Source organism: Atractosteus spatula, chromosome 15, assembly GCF_055471065.1.
Source record: "Atractosteus spatula isolate fAtrSpa1 chromosome 15, fAtrSpa1.hap1, whole genome shotgun sequence".
Taxonomy (NCBI): Eukaryota; Metazoa; Chordata; class Actinopteri; order Semionotiformes; family Lepisosteidae; genus Atractosteus; species Atractosteus spatula.
The window spans coordinates 7,995,273-8,001,539 of NC_142720.1; positions in this window are offsets into that span (position 1 = coordinate 7,995,273).

A 6,267-nucleotide genomic window follows, 5' to 3' on the forward strand; every position below is an offset into this window, starting at 1 on the left:
AAAAAGGGGTGTGTTTAGTTCCTAGGAGGTGTGGTCTAGGATTGCCTGGGTAGTTGCCACTTCTTCACAGTTGAAAGAAGAACCTGACAAATATCAGTGAAGCCTCCTGAGTGTAATTATTCTAACAAAATTATACATTAAAGTCCAGGGAGTCTGTCCTATCTGTACTAGTTCATGTTAGGCCTTGTTGGGAAAACACTTCATTGTACTGTAAAGCACTGTCACACTTGAAGTCAACACATGTCAGTTACCACAGGTCCAGATGCATCAGTCTCATTAATTCCCATTTAACGTGAAACAACAGGACGGTCTAACTGGAGAATACTTTGACCTTCTGATTGTTAAACTAAAGTGGCTTTCATCCAAACACCATTAAAGGTGTGAGTATGTTAAACTACAAATACTCCCAAGAGCTTTACAATTTAAAGGCTTTCATTACTGTGACAACAAACCATTTTTACAGGGCAAACCCAGCCTCTTAGTTAAAAATTTAAGGTTGAGGTGGAGGTCAAATCCATGCTAAAAAGTGGAAAGAAAGAGCACAATGTTGTGGCTTTTGAGCCTTCTTCAGATGTAATATACTGTATTTCTTAATATCCTAAGAATGTGCTTCGTAGCATATTTTACATCCACATTTAAGTTATGAAAAGAGAAATAACTAAACTGAATATAAAGTCTTCATAGATGATTTGTTTATAGTTTATGCTGAACTGATTACATTATATTTCAATAGATTATGTAAAATATCTCAAGAATTTTTTGTGGGGGCTCTGTCTCATCTATCCTACTGTTATTCACACATTGCTTTGCTTGATTGGAACCAGGTGTGTCTGATCCGGTGCTGAACAGCTCTCTGGTTCTGGAGATTGTAACGCCTTCCGCATGTTGCTTGTCAGAATGTGTTGTTCACGTTTTCGGGTTTGATCCATTGTGAAACCCCATCTGTCGGTGATCGTTTTCACTGGTAGCAGTTTTCAGGAAAGGACTCTCTTGCACCTTGGCTGCCATTTCTTCCTCATTAACTGTACTCTTTTTATGTAATACAATTATCTTCTTTCCCTTTTCCATTTTCTTTTGGATTTTCCGGCAGCTGTTACCGCGGATCCATGATCAGACAGCCTATGTGTTGGACATAATGGTCAATGATCACAGTTTAATGCTGCTTTTCGGAAAACTGCAGATGAATGTGTCTTTGTGTAGTACAGTACATGGTCAGTCTCCACATTCAAACTGCTGTTTCTGAGGCACTTCTGGGTTCTTGAGCCGTGCCGCCCAGACAAGGGACAGAAAAATCCACTTTGAGAACATAAACACCCCCCTGCAGCAGGACACTTCAATTCTCTTGAGAGTCCTAAGAGGTGACATCACTCAGACAGTTTCGTCTTACACTGTGAGGCCTGCTATGTTGGGTAACGTGTACTATACTGTATGTTCAATCTCAGCTCCAGGGCAATCGCATGCCTTGCAAACGTGTAATAAAAAAGTCATTATGGTGGTCTGCTTCTCTCCTGGATTCCTCTTTCCATTTGGAAACAGGCATGATGGTAGAGGTGCAGACAAAAACCTTTCATAATAAACTGAGATTTCCAAGTCTGAGGGAGACTATCCTGCTGTACTTACCAAAATGCCAGGAAAGCAAACTGCCTCTGGCAGGGAAGATATCACGCCATCCCAAAATTGAAAAAAAACAATCTGCAAACTACAGGCCTGGCAGAAAGCAGTAATAGACTACACTTTATTAGCTTTGTAAAAACTGTAATCCTGCGGTCATGTGTGTAACATAAGAAGCATTCAGCATGCAATAAAATGCCCTTTTGAAGCAAACATAAAATCTTTTAAAAGCTGCTCCTTTGGAAAAGGGCATACCTTTTCAATGGCAGTGGTGCATAAGAACATAAGAAGGATCAAGAACCACAGGAGGTGATTCGGCCCATCTTGACCATTTGGTCATTAGCAGCTTATTGATCCAAGGTTCTCATCCACCTGCTTCTTAGCCAGGGTATTGACTTCAACAACATGCTGGGTAACTGTGGTGTTACCACAGCCCTTCGGGTAAAGAAGTGCCATCTTCTTTAGAGTCCATACCGCAACACAACACCCCCAATCACAGGAACACAAGAAAGGTAACAAATAAGAGGGCACTACCTGTCCCATCTAGCTCATTTGGTAGCTGGCTAACCTACAGTAGCTGTTTCTTGAAATAAACCAGTGTATTAGCTTCAACAACATGGCTTTTTCCAAACCACCACAGCCCTTGGTATAAAGTTTCCACTTTTATCCTCTAGTTGGTGTTTCACTGTTCATTCTGAAGAAATCCGTCAGGTGACTTTGTCATTGCCTTTCAGAATCTTGAAGTTTTGAATGAGGGCCCCTTGGACTTTGTCTTTGCTTCCTGAATTAAGACACAAAAAATGTAATGGATTCTGAATTTGTCTGATGTAATCCATATGGCTCCTGTGGACAACTTGCCTGCAGATATCCTTTCAAAATACGATATGATATGATTTACGACAGTTTTTCCCTGTCTTTAACATGACTATGTACCATAAACTGTGTTTATAAACTGTCAACCAAACCATAACATTGTACGAAAAAATAACAAAAGCCTTTCAAAGTAATCAGCACTAAGCAGTATCACTTAAACAACACATCTGTTTTGGGGTTTGTTTGTCAGTATTGCCACAATGCTTTCAGGAGTGATTTTGTGATTGGAGGTATGGCGCAAAATCATCCCTGAAGCCAAGTTGAGGCAAACATGGAGTAAGCATTGTGTGCTTGGTCCCTTGTGCACTTAAAGGAGTTTGTATGAAAGTTTGGGAGGGATGATAACAGCCAAGTTCAATCAGACTCGTCCGTCAGTAATAAGCAATCACTCTTGATGTCATTTCCTCTCCTAAAACACTATAAATACTGTACATGATCCCCTTCTCTCCCTCACATACGGTACCTCCAGCCCATATCCACCTCTGTAGCTGCCCCGGGTCATCCCTCACTCTGCTTGGGGGTTCCAGCCTCCTTGTCCCCTGGCCAGGAGGTCAGCCCTCAGAAGCGGAAGCCAACTTTCACAAATATTCCATAATGCTTTCAGTACACTTCATCCTTGGGTGTTATTATTCCTCGTGAAAAAAAAGTGAAAAAAGTTCCAGTGAGAAAAATTGAACTTGTGTGTTTTTAACGACATACTGCTCAGTACTTTGGTTTATACAGGCATCCTCTTCTCTGTGTGCATTTCATTCCTTCACCCCATAGTCTTCTTGTGTTACAGCTCAGTTGTGGAATGACTGGAGACATGGAGCATTCTCCTTTTACTTTGTATCCAGCTATGCAAAAATGATACAAATGTCAGATAACAGGTCCAAATGATTTTTAAATCCATTGTTCTGGAGTTTGTGACTTCAAGCTGATTTTGTATAAGGAACATGAAAAGTCCATTATCCTTCAGAGTTTAACTTAATCTAAAACAGGATTCCTACATGTTGGAGGAGGCTGATTCTGTGTGTCAGCCTAAAAGGGCCAGTTATTCAGAGTGAAGACTTGGTCCATTGCCTGTTATTTTTTTTTAATTTGTGCCAAGGGTGAAGAACAATACTCTGTCTTCACCTGGCTCACCTGTACTGAGCACAGCATATGAATAACCATCGGATGGCTTCCTTCTGAAATCTGGGAAGCAAAACAAAAGAAAAACTTCAGCCTAGTGGCGTAATTTCTTTAACTGACGTCTTCAACCTGAAACAGCAGCCAAAGTCCAAGACAAATATAATTTTATTATTGCATTGTGTTCCTTAACTTTACAATAATCTTTGAGCAATCAACGAAAAACAAATTTAAGCAAATGTTTAGGCTGGATCAATGGCCAGACAGCTGGTTAGAATTCATCACTGCTTCGAAGGCAAGCCAGATGCTTTGAAAATGAGCACAACTAAGGCAAGGTAATTTAAAATCCAGCATAACACTTATATACTTTGTAACACAAGAAAACATGATAGTTAAAAGAAATAAAAAATGTATGTAGCTCTACCACCCTCTTCTCTGGCTTGGCTTCAGCTCTGTTTAAATAGAGCAACATGAACTGCATGTATTGGCCCAAACTCCAACTCACATTTTATTTTCTTAGTGGCTTAGGGACTGACGGTTATAGGGATATGTGCCAAGTGCATGTGTGAACACAATAGGGATTGAGAATATGATTGTTTTGCTTGTCATGAATTTGAACAGTGCAGTCAGTGAAATGCTGTGTGGAAGACAAATGGTAAAAGGAGAAAGGGAGAAAAGCAGTTGGAATAAAGTAGCTTCTCTATAAATGTGTACAAGTATCTTCAGTACCTACACAGCAAGAGATTCCAGTCTCCTGAGCTCATGATAAACCTGTCCTGATAGCTCCTGGCTGGGTAGACAGTGTTAGCAAAATCCCCATCAGTGAGACACTGGCCCTTTATTGTGATATGCTTGCATTATTGCTGAGGAGTCAGTTGAAACACGTAGTTTTCATGAACTTGCTCTTCTGTTTCCAGTTAAGGTCTAAGCTTGATAAAAAGGAATAAAGATGTCAGAAACTAATACATACACAAATTGGATGCTAAAACATTTCTTTGTCACACAGCCAGATAAACTAAATATCTAGTTGTTTGATACTGTAAATGTATCTGTTGCGAAGAATGATGCTTGTTTTTATTGATACATTTATTCAGAACTAGTGACACAAAAATGCGAGATTTCGTATCTCAGTCTGCAATGTACTGTCAACATGTTGCAGTACCTCTATTTTTCTGTCCAAAAGAAAAACCTCTTGGATTACTGACAAGAAGCCTGTCAACCTAAACCTGCACATACCTGTATTGGTGAACATTTGTCAGCAACACTATTTTTCTCGAGACACTGAAGGCATTACTTCACCTTTTTATCACTTCTTAGTATAGTAGGAAAGGTAGAAGCGCAGGCAATCTGGGCATTGCTTCACACCTCCAAGGTAAAATATCAAACATTTGTAGGCAAACTTCTGAGCAAATCACCCTCTTATCTCTGCAGGAGGAGGCTGTGCATACCAATGATGTAATCTGCCACAAGGATACCTCTCTGATAAAGTCATTGGTTATAATGCTTAGAAACCACAGGGAAAGAGAAGAACATAAGGTCAAATCCACTAATTAAACCTCAGTTGTGGGCTGCATATTTTCTAGCTTGAAATCGTCCTTAAGGGTGTTGTTACAGCTTCCATTCTTCAGAATGGAAAAAAATCACAACTTTAAGGCTGTAAATGCTGAATTTTATCGATTTGGATTTTTCTCAGGAGCATCCAAGAATTTTGAAGAACAAATCCGAAGATGGAGAGGCTACTTGCAACAGACTGTACCTTGTAGGCTGACGAGTATCCTTTCATTTGTAATTTTGCACGTGTTCTTAATTAAGCTAAATTGGTAGGCACCAAAAGTGGGAAAGACCACAAAGCTGAGAAAAAATGTCTTTCTTCCCCTGATTCATCATGTGTTACTCAAATCCATTTAAAATATGCCAGTGCAGAGAAAATCATGTTGTTAGAGGGATTTTAAAGAGGTTGGCATGAGTGAAACACATGAGTCATACCTAAAATGTTGTAGGTTTCAAAGAGTTTTGGAAAGTGTAAATCAGTTCCTTCAGTCTGAAAGCTAAATATTTAATTCTACATTATAAAAATAAACTTTAAAAAAAATTAAAAACACTGAAAAGTGCAACATGCAATGTAATCTTAGAACATATATACTGCAGGTACTCAGCTGTGGCTATGGGATTTATAGTCTCCTTTTACAGTTTCTGATTACACTGATGTCTCTCCCAGATAGAGGTACAGTAAGTTATTCCAATTGAATCTCTTAACATTTTTTCTCATTTGCGCATCTACTGTATGGCTCCAGCAGCTGAAACATCCTTCAAAAGGGAGAAAAACATCATTGCTATTGTGAAAAATAATCAATACCAAACGAAGCAGAGCTGTGAGTGAAAAATGTTGGTCACAATTTACCATCTGGGATGGGTTTCTGCCGTCTTGGTACTGTAGGTGCCCCATTGGATCCCTAGGTTATTCAAAACAGAACAGCATGGTCTAAAGTAAGCAAAAGGTGGTTAATGCAATTAGCACAGAATCTGTATATTCAAAGACGTCAGATTTAGTCACTGCCAATGAGTGGCCCTTTGTCCTTGTAACACCAAGACCACCAGAGTTGATTATTTTACATTTTCTGCTTCAACAAAGTTCATACCAGCAATAATGAGGCTCTGGCTCAAAACAGCTCT